General features: G+C 46.5%; 9 non-coding genes across 9 annotated transcripts; all 9 read right to left on the minus strand.

Annotated features, from left to right (window-relative positions):
• Nucleotides 1-1334: 1334 nt before the first annotated feature.
• LOC142288830 (U2 spliceosomal RNA) lies at nt 1335-1525 on the minus strand. Its single transcript, XR_012749456.1, has one exon. It is a non-coding gene; the product is annotated as a U2 spliceosomal RNA (small nuclear RNA).
• A 1387-nt stretch (nt 1526-2912) lies between these two features.
• Nucleotides 2913-3103, minus strand: LOC142288831 (U2 spliceosomal RNA). The gene has a single exon (XR_012749457.1). It is a non-coding gene; the product is annotated as a U2 spliceosomal RNA (small nuclear RNA).
• Nucleotides 3104-4490: 1387 nt separating this feature from the next.
• On the minus strand, nt 4491-4681 carry LOC142288832 (U2 spliceosomal RNA). The gene has a single exon (XR_012749458.1). It is a non-coding gene; the product is annotated as a U2 spliceosomal RNA (small nuclear RNA).
• A 1387-nt stretch (nt 4682-6068) lies between these two features.
• LOC142288834 (U2 spliceosomal RNA) lies at nt 6069-6259 on the minus strand. The gene has a single exon (XR_012749460.1). It is a non-coding gene; the product is annotated as a U2 spliceosomal RNA (small nuclear RNA).
• Nucleotides 6260-7646: 1387 nt separating this feature from the next.
• LOC142288835 (U2 spliceosomal RNA) lies at nt 7647-7837 on the minus strand. The gene has a single exon (XR_012749461.1). It is a non-coding gene; the product is annotated as a U2 spliceosomal RNA (small nuclear RNA).
• Nucleotides 7838-9224: 1387 nt separating this feature from the next.
• Nucleotides 9225-9415, minus strand: LOC142288836 (U2 spliceosomal RNA). Its single transcript, XR_012749462.1, has one exon. It is a non-coding gene; the product is annotated as a U2 spliceosomal RNA (small nuclear RNA).
• A 1387-nt stretch (nt 9416-10802) lies between these two features.
• Nucleotides 10803-10993, minus strand: LOC142288837 (U2 spliceosomal RNA). Its single transcript, XR_012749463.1, has one exon. It is a non-coding gene; the product is annotated as a U2 spliceosomal RNA (small nuclear RNA).
• Nucleotides 10994-12380: 1387 nt separating this feature from the next.
• Nucleotides 12381-12571, minus strand: LOC142288838 (U2 spliceosomal RNA). The gene has a single exon (XR_012749464.1). It is a non-coding gene; the product is annotated as a U2 spliceosomal RNA (small nuclear RNA).
• A 1387-nt stretch (nt 12572-13958) lies between these two features.
• LOC142288840 (U2 spliceosomal RNA) lies at nt 13959-14149 on the minus strand. Its single transcript, XR_012749465.1, has one exon. It is a non-coding gene; the product is annotated as a U2 spliceosomal RNA (small nuclear RNA).
• Between the last annotated feature and the right edge of the window lie 397 nt (nt 14150-14546).

A 14546-nucleotide genomic window follows, 5' to 3' on the forward strand; every position in this document is an offset into this window, starting at 1 on the left:
TTAGGGAGAGAGAGCGAGAGGGAGACAAACCCACGCCTACACAAGACATTTTGTCACCCAAGCCAACCCTTGAAAAGGCTGCTTTGCAGAGCCAAAACAAGAAGAATGGTGCGTTTTGCAGCCGCCGCCCACTGCAATGAATCTGAATAACTCCTCCTTTAGGGCGCAAGCAACTCCCCTCCCCCTTGCAGTCTTTCCAATTCACGATACAAAAAGACGGACAGGACAGGTTGCCTGACTTTCCGTCACTGCCACCCTTTGCCATCCTTACCCGTAGAAAGCCCTTTCATCATCCCCAAACCCTAATCTTTTCCCTTTCCTTCCCAGCCCCCAAACCCTGCCCTCTGTACCTTTCTCACCACCCGCTTCCCTTCTCCTGTCATCCCCCTACCACCCGGGAAAAAAAGAGATTGCCCCCTCCTTCCACTAGCCCACCCTCCCACCCAAAGAACAACTTCTTCTGCGCAGCTTGTTTTCTAGGCAGCAGCGCTATTGTGATGTCATCGGGGGGCATTGTGACAAGCCGCCAGTGTTCCGTCTCTTCATGTTGTGCACAGTTCAAACGGAAAATACATCAACAGGCAGACTACAGAAAAGCTTACTATCAAAGGTTAGAGGGGGGCTTTCTCAGAGGGCTTTTTACAGTTTTTCTATTCCCAATTAGCCGTTTAAGTGTACTTATTGAAAGTAGTAATTCTTTCATAGGCCGCCCTTTCTTAGTATTTGACGTTCCTTATATTGCGGTATGAGGCTTCGCAGTAGGTTGCAAACATTCATCACCCATGACTGTCCCCAATTGAGCTCAGAAGCTCAATGTCTATCATGACCTCTCTTTTAGAATGTCCAAGAGCAAGCAAACTATTCCTCCAGGAGAGGGCGCCAACAGACTACTAAAGAGATCATCATTACTCAAAGAAAACCCCAAAAACCAATGCATGATAGGAATAAACAGGTAACTTTCTTTGGAGTGGAAGCGGAGAGATCGCACCAGATGCCAATTCTAGATGTTATCACACCTGTGGTCACTGCAGCAGCAGGTGAATCCACTTTGTCCAAAAGGGATCTATTCCATTCAATTGCAAATGATCTAGATAAGACAGAGAACTGCAGCACGGGGACATAGCCGAGTTGGTCAGGTTGAGTGGTGATGAGTTTGCTATTTGGATGAATAAAGAAAGTCAAAAGTGTGAAAGATAAAAAACAAAAGGAGGAAGTGTGAAAAGTGAATGGGCCAAATTGAGGTGCATATGAAGACGTATGCTTTCTTCCAATTCATTAAATCGGGCTAATATGAATCAGGTGAATTGAGTTCTGCTTTTGGAAACTGGGTTAAGAAGGGGTGCACCGTTCCTGGAGGTACTGCAATACCAGGTCAATGCGTGGAGTGGACAGAGCAAGCTCTTTTTCCATCTCCCTGTTCTAAAAATCCATTTAATATATGGTCCCCAGATAGGGGACGTATCAGATATTAAACTGATAAGAACAGATACTACACTTGATCTTAGCCAAAAGGCCGAGAAGCGATAACCAGAATTGGTTTGGGCCTCGAGTGGCACCCTGGCCTATGCCGGACACATCTTAGGGAGAGAGAGCGAGAGGGAGACAAACCCACGCCTACACAAGACATTTTGTCACCCAAGCCAACCCTTGAAAAGGCTGCTTTGCAGAGCCAAAACAAGAAGAATGGTGCGTTTTGCAGCCGCCGCCCACTGCAATGAATCTGAATAACTCCTCCTTTAGGGCGCAAGCAACTCCCCTCCCCCTTGCAGTCTTTCCAATTCACGATACAAAAAGACGGACAGGACAGGTTGCCTGACTTTCCGTCACTGCCACCCTTTGCCATCCTTACCCGTAGAAAGCCCTTTCATCATCCCCAAACCCTAATCTTTTCCCTTTCCTTCCCAGCCCCCAAACCCTGCCCTCTGTACCTTTCTCACCACCCGCTTCCCTTCTCCTGTCATCCCCCTACCACCCGGGAAAAAAAGAGATTGCCCCCTCCTTCCACTAGCCCACCCTCCCACCCAAAGAACAACTTCTTCTGCGCAGCTTGTTTTCTAGGCAGCAGCGCTATTGTGATGTCATCGGGGGGCATTGTGACAAGCCGCCAGTGTTCCGTCTCTTCATGTTGTGCACAGTTCAAACGGAAAATACATCAACAGGCAGACTACAGAAAAGCTTACTATCAAAGGTTAGAGGGGGGCTTTCTCAGAGGGCTTTTTACAGTTTTTCTATTCCCAATTAGCCGTTTAAGTGTACTTATTGAAAGTAGTAATTCTTTCATAGGCCGCCCTTTCTTAGTATTTGACGTTCCTTATATTGCGGTATGAGGCTTCGCAGTAGGTTGCAAACATTCATCACCCATGACTGTCCCCAATTGAGCTCAGAAGCTCAATGTCTATCATGACCTCTCTTTTAGAATGTCCAAGAGCAAGCAAACTATTCCTCCAGGAGAGGGCGCCAACAGACTACTAAAGAGATCATCATTACTCAAAGAAAACCCCAAAAACCAATGCATGATAGGAATAAACAGGTAACTTTCTTTGGAGTGGAAGCGGAGAGATCGCACCAGATGCCAATTCTAGATGTTATCACACCTGTGGTCACTGCAGCAACAGGTGAATCCACTTTGTCCAAAAGGGATCTATTCCATTCAATTGCAAATGATCTAGATAAGACAGAGAACTGCAGCACGGGGACATAGCCGAGTTGGTCAGGTTGAGTGGTGATGAGTTTGCTATTTGGATGAATAAAGAAAGTCAAAAGTGTGAAAGATAAAAAACAAAAGGAGGAAGTGTGAAAAGTGAATGGGCCAAATTGAGGTGCATATGAAGACGTATGCTTTCTTCCAATTCATTAAATCGGGCTAATATGAATCAGGTGAATTGAGTTCTGCTTTTGGAAACTGGGTTAAGAAGGGGTGCACCGTTCCTGGAGGTACTGCAATACCAGGTCAATGCGTGGAGTGGACAGAGCAAGCTCTTTTTCCATCTCCCTGTTCTAAAAATCCATTTAATATATGGTCCCCAGATAGGGGACGTATCAGATATTAAACTGATAAGAACAGATACTACACTTGATCTTAGCCAAAAGGCCGAGAAGCGATAACCAGAATTGGTTTGGGCCTCGAGTGGCACCCTGGCCTATGCCGGACACATCTTAGGGAGAGAGAGCGAGAGGGAGACAAACCCACGCCTACACAAGACATTTTGTCACCCAAGCCAACCCTTGAAAAGGCTGCTTTGCAGAGCCAAAACAAGAAGAATGGTGCGTTTTGCAGCCGCCGCCCACTGCAATGAATCTGAATAACTCCTCCTTTAGGGCGCAAGCAACTCCCCTCCCCCTTGCAGTCTTTCCAATTCACGATACAAAAAGACGGACAGGACAGGTTGCCTGACTTTCCGTCACTGCCACCCTTTGCCATCCTTACCCGTAGAAAGCCCTTTCATCATCCCCAAACCCTAATCTTTTCCCTTTCCTTCCCAGCCCCCAAACCCTGCCCTCTGTACCTTTCTCACCACCCGCTTCCCTTCTCCTGTCATCCCCCTACCACCCGGGAAAAAAAGAGATTGCCCCCTCCTTCCACTAGCCCACCCTCCCACCCAAAGAACAACTTCTTCTGCGCAGCTTGTTTTCTAGGCAGCAGCGCTATTGTGATGTCATCGGGGGGCATTGTGACAAGCCGCCAGTGTTCCGTCTCTTCATGTTGTGCACAGTTCAAACGGAAAATACATCAACAGGCAGACTACAGAAAAGCTTACTATCAAAGGTTAGAGGGGGGCTTTCTCAGAGGGCTTTTTACAGTTTTTCTATTCCCAATTAGCCGTTTAAGTGTACTTATTGAAAGTAGTAATTCTTTCATAGGCCGCCCTTTCTTAGTATTTGACGTTCCTTATATTGCGGTATGAGGCTTCGCAGTAGGTTGCAAACATTCATCACCCATGACTGTCCCCAATTGAGCTCAGAAGCTCAATGTCTATCATGACCTCTCTTTTAGAATGTCCAAGAGCAAGCAAACTATTCCTCCAGGAGAGGGCGCCAACAGACTACTAAAGAGATCATCATTACTCAAAGAAAACCCCAAAAACCAATGCATGATAGGAATAAACAGGTAACTTTCTTTGGAGTGGAAGCGGAGAGATCGCACCAGATGCCAATTCTAGATGTTATCACACCTGTGGTCACTGCAGCAGCAGGTGAATCCACTTTGTCCAAAAGGGATCTATTCCATTCAATTGCAAATGATCTAGATAAGACAGAGAACTGCAGCACGGGGACATAGCCGAGTTGGTCAGGTTGAGTGGTGATGAGTTTGCTATTTGGATGAATAAAGAAAGTCAAAAGTGTGAAAGATAAAAAACAAAAGGAGGAAGTGTGAAAAGTGAATGGGCCAAATTGAGGTGCATATGAAGACGTATGCTTTCTTCCAATTCATTAAATCGGGCTAATATGAATCAGGTGAATTGAGTTCTGCTTTTGGAAACTGGGTTAAGAAGGGGTGCACCGTTCCTGGAGGTACTGCAATACCAGGTCAATGCGTGGAGTGGACAGAGCAAGCTCTTTTTCCATCTCCCTGTTCTAAAAATCCATTTAATATATGGTCCCCAGATAGGGGACGTATCAGATATTAAACTGATAAGAACAGATACTACACTTGATCTTAGCCAAAAGGCCGAGAAGCGATAACCAGAATTGGTTTGGGCCTCGAGTGGCACCCTGGCCTATGCCGGACACATCTTAGGGAGAGAGAGCGAGAGGGAGACAAACCCACGCCTACACAAGACATTTTGTCACCCAAGCCAACCCTTGAAAAGGCTGCTTTGCAGAGCCAAAACAAGAAGAATGGTGCGTTTTGCAGCCGCCGCCCACTGCAATGAATCTGAATAACTCCTCCTTTAGGGCGCAAGCAACTCCCCTCCCCCTTGCAGTCTTTCCAATTCACGATACAAAAAGACGGACAGGACAGGTTGCCTGACTTTCCGTCACTGCCACCCTTTGCCATCCTTACCCGTAGAAAGCCCTTTCATCATCCCCAAACCCTAATCTTTTCCCTTTCCTTCCCAGCCCCCAAACCCTGCCCTCTGTACCTTTCTCACCACCCGCTTCCCTTCTCCTGTCATCCCCCTACCACCCGGGAAAAAAAGAGATTGCCCCCTCCTTCCACTAGCCCACCCTCCCACCCAAAGAACAACTTCTTCTGCGCAGCTTGTTTTCTAGGCAGCAGCGCTATTGTGATGTCATCGGGGGGCATTGTGACAAGCCGCCAGTGTTCCGTCTCTTCATGTTGTGCACAGTTCAAACGGAAAATACATCAACAGGCAGACTACAGAAAAGCTTACTATCAAAGGTTAGAGGGGGGCTTTCTCAGAGGGCTTTTTACAGTTTTTCTATTCCCAATTAGCCGTTTAAGTGTACTTATTGAAAGTAGTAATTCTTTCATAGGCCGCCCTTTCTTAGTATTTGACGTTCCTTATATTGCGGTATGAGGCTTCGCAGTAGGTTGCAAACATTCATCACCCATGACTGTCCCCAATTGAGCTCAGAAGCTCAATGTCTATCATGACCTCTCTTTTAGAATGTCCAAGAGCAAGCAAACTATTCCTCCAGGAGAGGGCGCCAACAGACTACTAAAGAGATCATCATTACTCAAAGAAAACCCCAAAAACCAATGCATGATAGGAATAAACAGGTAACTTTCTTTGGAGTGGAAGCGGAGAGATCGCACCAGATGCCAATTCTAGATGTTATCACACCTGTGGTCACTGCAGCAGCAGGTGAATCCACTTTGTCCAAAAGGGATCTATTCCATTCAATTGCAAATGATCTAGATAAGACAGAGAACTGCAGCACGGGGACATAGCCGAGTTGGTCAGGTTGAGTGGTGATGAGTTTGCTATTTGGATGAATAAAGAAAGTCAAAAGTGTGAAAGATAAAAAACAAAAGGAGGAAGTGTGAAAAGTGAATGGGCCAAATTGAGGTGCATATGAAGACGTATGCTTTCTTCCAATTCATTAAATCGGGCTAATATGAATCAGGTGAATTGAGTTCTGCTTTTGGAAACTGGGTTAAGAAGGGGTGCACCGTTCCTGGAGGTACTGCAATACCAGGTCAATGCGTGGAGTGGACAGAGCAAGCTCTTTTTCCATCTCCCTGTTCTAAAAATCCATTTAATATATGGTCCCCAGATAGGGGACGTATCAGATATTAAACTGATAAGAACAGATACTACACTTGATCTTAGCCAAAAGGCCGAGAAGCGATAACCAGAATTGGTTTGGGCCTCGAGTGGCACCCTGGCCTATGCCGGACACATCTTAGGGAGAGAGAGCGAGAGGGAGACAAACCCACGCCTACACAAGACATTTTGTCACCCAAGCCAACCCTTGAAAAGGCTGCTTTGCAGAGCCAAAACAAGAAGAATGGTGCGTTTTGCAGCCGCCGCCCACTGCAATGAATCTGAATAACTCCTCCTTTAGGGCGCAAGCAACTCCCCTCCCCCTTGCAGTCTTTCCAATTCACGATACAAAAAGACGGACAGGACAGGTTGCCTGACTTTCCGTCACTGCCACCCTTTGCCATCCTTACCCGTAGAAAGCCCTTTCATCATCCCCAAACCCTAATCTTTTCCCTTTCCTTCCCAGCCCCCAAACCCTGCCCTCTGTACCTTTCTCACCACCCGCTTCCCTTCTCCTGTCATCCCCCTACCACCCGGGAAAAAAAGAGATTGCCCCCTCCTTCCACTAGCCCACCCTCCCACCCAAAGAACAACTTCTTCTGCGCAGCTTGTTTTCTAGGCAGCAGCGCTATTGTGATGTCATCGGGGGGCATTGTGACAAGCCGCCAGTGTTCCGTCTCTTCATGTTGTGCACAGTTCAAACGGAAAATACATCAACAGGCAGACTACAGAAAAGCTTACTATCAAAGGTTAGAGGGGGGCTTTCTCAGAGGGCTTTTTACAGTTTTTCTATTCCCAATTAGCCGTTTAAGTGTACTTATTGAAAGTAGTAATTCTTTCATAGGCCGCCCTTTCTTAGTATTTGACGTTCCTTATATTGCGGTATGAGGCTTCGCAGTAGGTTGCAAACATTCATCACCCATGACTGTCCCCAATTGAGCTCAGAAGCTCAATGTCTATCATGACCTCTCTTTTAGAATGTCCAAGAGCAAGCAAACTATTCCTCCAGGAGAGGGCGCCAACAGACTACTAAAGAGATCATCATTACTCAAAGAAAACCCCAAAAACCAATGCATGATAGGAATAAACAGGTAACTTTCTTTGGAGTGGAAGCGGAGAGATCGCACCAGATGCCAATTCTAGATGTTATCACACCTGTGGTCACTGCAGCAGCAGGTGAATCCACTTTGTCCAAAAGGGATCTATTCCATTCAATTGCAAATGATCTAGATAAGACAGAGAACTGCAGCACGGGGACATAGCCGAGTTGGTCAGGTTGAGTGGTGATGAGTTTGCTATTTGGATGAATAAAGAAAGTCAAAAGTGTGAAAGATAAAAAACAAAAGGAGGAAGTGTGAAAAGTGAATGGGCCAAATTGAGGTGCATATGAAGACGTATGCTTTCTTCCAATTCATTAAATCGGGCTAATATGAATCAGGTGAATTGAGTTCTGCTTTTGGAAACTGGGTTAAGAAGGGGTGCACCGTTCCTGGAGGTACTGCAATACCAGGTCAATGCGTGGAGTGGACAGAGCAAGCTCTTTTTCCATCTCCCTGTTCTAAAAATCCATTTAATATATGGTCCCCAGATAGGGGACGTATCAGATATTAAACTGATAAGAACAGATACTACACTTGATCTTAGCCAAAAGGCCGAGAAGCGATAACCAGAATTGGTTTGGGCCTCGAGTGGCACCCTGGCCTATGCCGGACACATCTTAGGGAGAGAGAGCGAGAGGGAGACAAACCCACGCCTACACAAGACATTTTGTCACCCAAGCCAACCCTTGAAAAGGCTGCTTTGCAGAGCCAAAACAAGAAGAATGGTGCGTTTTGCAGCCGCCGCCCACTGCAATGAATCTGAATAACTCCTCCTTTAGGGCGCAAGCAACTCCCCTCCCCCTTGCAGTCTTTCCAATTCACGATACAAAAAGACGGACAGGACAGGTTGCCTGACTTTCCGTCACTGCCACCCTTTGCCATCCTTACCCGTAGAAAGCCCTTTCATCATCCCCAAACCCTAATCTTTTCCCTTTCCTTCCCAGCCCCCAAACCCTGCCCTCTGTACCTTTCTCACCACCCGCTTCCCTTCTCCTGTCATCCCCCTACCACCCGGGAAAAAAAGAGATTGCCCCCTCCTTCCACTAGCCCACCCTCCCACCCAAAGAACAACTTCTTCTGCGCAGCTTGTTTTCTAGGCAGCAGCGCTATTGTGATGTCATCGGGGGGCATTGTGACAAGCCGCCAGTGTTCCGTCTCTTCATGTTGTGCACAGTTCAAACGGAAAATACATCAACAGGCAGACTACAGAAAAGCTTACTATCAAAGGTTAGAGGGGGGCTTTCTCAGAGGGCTTTTTACAGTTTTTCTATTCCCAATTAGCCGTTTAAGTGTACTTATTGAAAGTAGTAATTCTTTCATAGGCCGCCCTTTCTTAGTATTTGACGTTCCTTATATTGCGGTATGAGGCTTCGCAGTAGGTTGCAAACATTCATCACCCATGACTGTCCCCAATTGAGCTCAGAAGCTCAATGTCTATCATGACCTCTCTTTTAGAATGTCCAAGAGCAAGCAAACTATTCCTCCAGGAGAGGGCGCCAACAGACTACTAAAGAGATCATCATTACTCAAAGAAAACCCCAAAAACCAATGCATGATAGGAATAAACAGGTAACTTTCTTTGGAGTGGAAGCGGAGAGATCGCACCAGATGCCAATTCTAGATGTTATCACACCTGTGGTCACTGCAGCAGCAGGTGAATCCACTTTGTCCAAAAGGGATCTATTCCATTCAATTGCAAATGATCTAGATAAGACAGAGAACTGCAGCACGGGGACATAGCCGAGTTGGTCAGGTTGAGTGGTGATGAGTTTGCTATTTGGATGAATAAAGAAAGTCAAAAGTGTGAAAGATAAAAAACAAAAGGAGGAAGTGTGAAAAGTGAATGGGCCAAATTGAGGTGCATATGAAGACGTATGCTTTCTTCCAATTCATTAAATCGGGCTAATATGAATCAGGTGAATTGAGTTCTGCTTTTGGAAACTGGGTTAAGAAGGGGTGCACCGTTCCTGGAGGTACTGCAATACCAGGTCAATGCGTGGAGTGGACAGAGCAAGCTCTTTTTCCATCTCCCTGTTCTAAAAATCCATTTAATATATGGTCCCCAGATAGGGGACGTATCAGATATTAAACTGATAAGAACAGATACTACACTTGATCTTAGCCAAAAGGCCGAGAAGCGATAACCAGAATTGGTTTGGGCCTCGAGTGGCACCCTGGCCTATGCCGGACACATCTTAGGGAGAGAGAGCGAGAGGGAGACAAACCCACGCCTACACAAGACATTTTGTCACCCAAGCCAACCCTTGAAAAGGCTGCTTTGCAGAGCCAAAACAAGAAGAATGGTGCGTTTTGCAGCCGCCGCCCACTGCAATGAATCTGAATAACTCCTCCTTTAGGGCGCAAGCAACTCCCCTCCCCCTTGCAGTCTTTCCAATTCACGATACAAAAAGACGGACAGGACAGGTTGCCTGACTTTCCGTCACTGCCACCCTTTGCCATCCTTACCCGTAGAAAGCCCTTTCATCATCCCCAAACCCTAATCTTTTCCCTTTCCTTCCCAGCCCCCAAACCCTGCCCTCTGTACCTTTCTCACCACCCGCTTCCCTTCTCCTGTCATCCCCCTACCACCCGGGAAAAAAAGAGATTGCCCCCTCCTTCCACTAGCCCACCCTCCCACCCAAAGAACAACTTCTTCTGCGCAGCTTGTTTTCTAGGCAGCAGCGCTATTGTGATGTCATCGGGGGGCATTGTGACAAGCCGCCAGTGTTCCGTCTCTTCATGTTGTGCACAGTTCAAACGGAAAATACATCAACAGGCAGACTACAGAAAAGCTTACTATCAAAGGTTAGAGGGGGGCTTTCTCAGAGGGCTTTTTACAGTTTTTCTATTCCCAATTAGCCGTTTAAGTGTACTTATTGAAAGTAGTAATTCTTTCATAGGCCGCCCTTTCTTAGTATTTGACGTTCCTTATATTGCGGTATGAGGCTTCGCAGTAGGTTGCAAACATTCATCACCCATGACTGTCCCCAATTGAGCTCAGAAGCTCAATGTCTATCATGACCTCTCTTTTAGAATGTCCAAGAGCAAGCAAACTATTCCTCCAGGAGAGGGCGCCAACAGACTACTAAAGAGATCATCATTACTCAAAGAAAACCCCAAAAACCAATGCATGATAGGAATAAACAGGTAACTTTCTTTGGAGTGGAAGCGGAGAGATCGCACCAGATGCCAATTCTAGATGTTATCACACCTGTGGTCACTGCAGCAGCAGGTGAATCCACTTTGTCCAAAAGGGATCTATTCCATTCAATTGCAAATGATCTAGATAAGACAGAGAACTGCAGCACGGGGACATAGCCGAGTTGGTCAGGTTGAGTGGTGATGAGTTTGCTATTTGGATGAATAAAGAAAGTCAAAAGTGTGAAAGATAAAAAACAAAAGGAGGAAGTGTGAAAAGTGAATGGGCCAAATTGAGGTGCATATGAAGACGTATGCTTTCTTCCAATTCATTAAATCGGGCTAATATGAATCAGGTGAATTGAGTTCTGCTTTTGGAAACTGGGTTAAGAAGGGGTGCACCGTTCCTGGAGGTACTGCAATACCAGGTCAATGCGTGGAGTGGACAGAGCAAGCTCTTTTTCCATCTCCCTGTTCTAAAAATCCATTTAATATATGGTCCCCAGATAGGGGACGTATCAGATATTAAACTGATAAGAACAGATACTACACTTGATCTTAGCCAAAAGGCCGAGAAGCGATAACCAGAATTGGTTTGGGCCTCGAGTGGCACCCTGGCCTATGCCGGACACATCTTAGGGAGAGAGAGCGAGAGGGAGACAAACCCACGCCTACACAAGACATTTTGTCACCCAAGCCAACCCTTGAAAAGGCTGCTTTGCAGAGCCAAAACAAGAAGAATGGTGCGTTTTGCAGCCGCCGCCCACTGCAATGAATCTGAATAACTCCTCCTTTAGGGCGCAAGCAACTCCCCTCCCCCTTGCAGTCTTTCCAATTCACGATACAAAAAGACGGACAGGACAGGTTGCCTGACTTTCCGTCACTGCCACCCTTTGCCATCCTTACCCGTAGAAAGCCCTTTCATCATCCCCAAACCCTAATCTTTTCCCTTTCCTTCCCAGCCCCCAAACCCTGCCCTCTGTACCTTTCTCACCACCCGCTTCCCTTCTCCTGTCATCCCCCTACCACCCGGGAAAAAAAGAGATTGCCCCCTCCTTCCACTAGCCCACCCTCCCACCCAAAGAACAACTTCTTCTGCGCAGCTTGTTTTCTAGGCAGCAGCGCTATTGTGATGTCATCGGGGGGCATTGTGACAAGCCGCCAGTGTTCCGTCTCTTCATGTTGTGCACAGTTCAAACGGAAAATACATCAACAGGCAGACTACAGAAAAGCTTACTATCAAAGGTTAGAGGGGGGCTTTCTCAGAGGGCTTTTTACAGTTTTTCTATTCCCAATTAGCCGTTTAAGTGTACTTATTGAAAGTAGTAATTCTTTCATAGGCCGCCCTTTCTTAGTATTTGACGTTCCTTATATTGCGGTATGAGGCTTCGCAGTAGGTTGCAAACATTCATCACCCATGACTGTCCCCAATTGAGCTCAGAAGCTCAATGTCTATCATGACCTCTCTTTTAGAATGTCCAAGAGCAAGCAAACTATTCCTCCAGGAGAGGGCGCCAACAGACTACTAAAGAGATCATCATTACTCAAAGAAAACCCCAAAAACCAATGCATGATAGGAATAAACAGGTAACTTTCTTTGGAGTGGAAGCGGAGAGATCGCACCAGATGCCAATTCTAGATGTTATCACACCTGTGGTCACTGCAGCAGCAGGTGAATCCACTTTGTCCAAAAGGGATCTATTCCATTCAATTGCAAATGATCTAGATAAGACAGAGAACTGCAGCACGGGGACATAGCCGAGTTGGTCAGGTTGAGTGGTGATGAGTTTGCTATTTGGATGAATAAAGAAAGTCAAAAGTGTGAAAGATAAAAAACAAAAGGAGGAAGTGTGAAAAGTGAATGGGCCAAATTGAGGTGCATATGAAGACGTATGCTTTCTTCCAATTCATTAAATCGGGCTAATATGAATCAGGTGAATTGAGTTCTGCTTTTGGAAACTGGGTTAAGAAGGGGTGCACCGTTCCTGGAGGTACTGCAATACCAGGTCAATGCGTGGAGTGGACAGAGCAAGCTCTTTTTCCATCTCCCTGTTCTAAAAATCCATTTAATATATGGTCCCCAGATAGGGGACGTATCAGATATTAAACTGATAAGAACAGATACTACACTTGATCTTAGCCAAAAGGCCGAGAAGCGATAACCAGAATTGGTTTGGGCCTCGAGTGGCACCCTGGCCTATGCCGGACACATCTTAGGGAGAGAGAGCGAGAGGGAGACAAACCCACGCCTACACAAGACATTTTGTCACCCAAGCCAACCCTTGAAAAGGCTGCTTTGCAGAGCCAAAACAAGAAGAATGGTGCGTTTTGCAGCCGCCGCCCACTGCAATGAATCTGAATAACTCCTCCTTTAGGGCGCAAGCAACTCCCCTCCCCCTTGCAGTCTTTCCAATTCACGATACAAAAAGACGGACAGGACAGGTTGCCTGACTTTCCGTCACTGCCACCCTTTGCCATCCTTACCCGTAGAAAGCCCTTTCATCATCCCCAAACCCTAATCTTTTCCCTTTCCTTCCCAGCCCCCAAACCCTGCCCTCTGTACCTTTCTCACCACCCGCTTCCCTTCTCCTGTCATCCCCCTACCACCCGGGAAAAAAAGAGATTGCCCCCTCCTTCCACTAGCCCACCCTCCCACCCAAAGAACAACTTCTTCTGCGCAGCTTGTTTTCTAGGCAGCAGCGCTATTGTGATGTCATCGGGGGGCATTGTGACAAGCCGCCAGTGTTCCGTCTCTTCATGTTGTGCACAGTTCAAACGGAAAATACATCAACAGGCAGACTACAGAAAAGCTTACTATCAAAGGTTAGAGGGGGGCTTTCTCAGAGGGCTTTTTACAGTTTTTCTATTCCCAATTAGCCGTTTAAGTGTACTTATTGAAAGTAGTAATTCTTTCATAGGCCGCCCTTTCTTAGTATTTGACGTTCCTTATATTGCGGTATGAGGCTTCGCAGTAGGTTGCAAACATTCATCACCCATGACTGTCCCCAATTGAGCTCAGAAGCTCAATGTCTATCATGACCTCTCTTTTAGAATGTCCAAGAGCAAGCAAACTATTCCTCCAGGAGAGGGCGCCAACAGACTACTAAAGAGATCATCATTACTCAAAGAAAACCCCAAAAACCAATGCATGATAGGAATAAACAGGTAACTTTCTTTGGAGTGGAAGCGGAGAGATCGCACCAGATGCCAATTCTAGATGTTATCACACCTGTGGTCACTGCAGCAGCAGGTGAATCCACTTTGTCCAAAAGGGATCTATTCCATTCAATTGCAAATGATCTAGATAAGACAGAGAACTGCAGCACGGGGACATAGCCGAGTTGGTCAGGTTGAGTGGTGATGAGTTTGCTATTTGGATGAATAAAGAAAGTCAAAAGTGTGAAAGATAAAAAACAAAAGGAGGAAGTGTGAAAAGTGAATGGGCCAAATTGAGGTGCATATGAAGACGTATGCTTTCTTCCAATTCATTAAATCGGGCTAATATGAATCAGGTGAATTGAGTTCTGCTTTTGGAAACTGGGTTAAGAAGGGGTGCACCGTTCCTGGAGGTACTGCAATACCAGGTCAATGCGTGGAGTGGACAGAGCAAGCTCTTTTTCCATCTCCCTGTTCTAAAAATCCATTTAATATATGGTCCCCAGATAGGGGACGTATCAGATATTAAACTGATAAGAACAGATACTACACTTGATCTTAGCCAAAAGGCCGAGAAGCGATAACCAGAATTGGTTTGGGCCTCGAGTGGCACACCTGGCCTATGCCGGACACATCTTAGGGAGAGAGAGCGAGAGGGAGACAAACCCACGCCTACACAAGACATTTTGTCACCCAAGCCAACCCTTGAAAAGGCTGCTTTGCAGAGCCAAAACAAGAAGAATGGTGCGTTTTGCAGCCGCCGCCCACTGCAATGAATCTGAATAACTCCTCCTTTAGGGCGCAAGCAACTCCCCTCCCCCTTGCAGTCTTTCCAATTCACGATACAAAAAGACGGACAGGACAGGTTGCCTGACTTTCCGTCACTGCCACCCTTTGCCATCCTTACCCGTAGAAAGCCCTTTCATCATCCCCAAACCCTAATCTTTTCCCTTTCCTTCCCAGCCCCCAAACCCTGCCC

Source organism: Anomaloglossus baeobatrachus, unplaced genomic scaffold, assembly GCF_048569485.1.
Source record: "Anomaloglossus baeobatrachus isolate aAnoBae1 unplaced genomic scaffold, aAnoBae1.hap1 Scaffold_852, whole genome shotgun sequence".
Classification (NCBI taxonomy): domain Eukaryota; kingdom Metazoa; phylum Chordata; class Amphibia; order Anura; family Aromobatidae; genus Anomaloglossus; species Anomaloglossus baeobatrachus.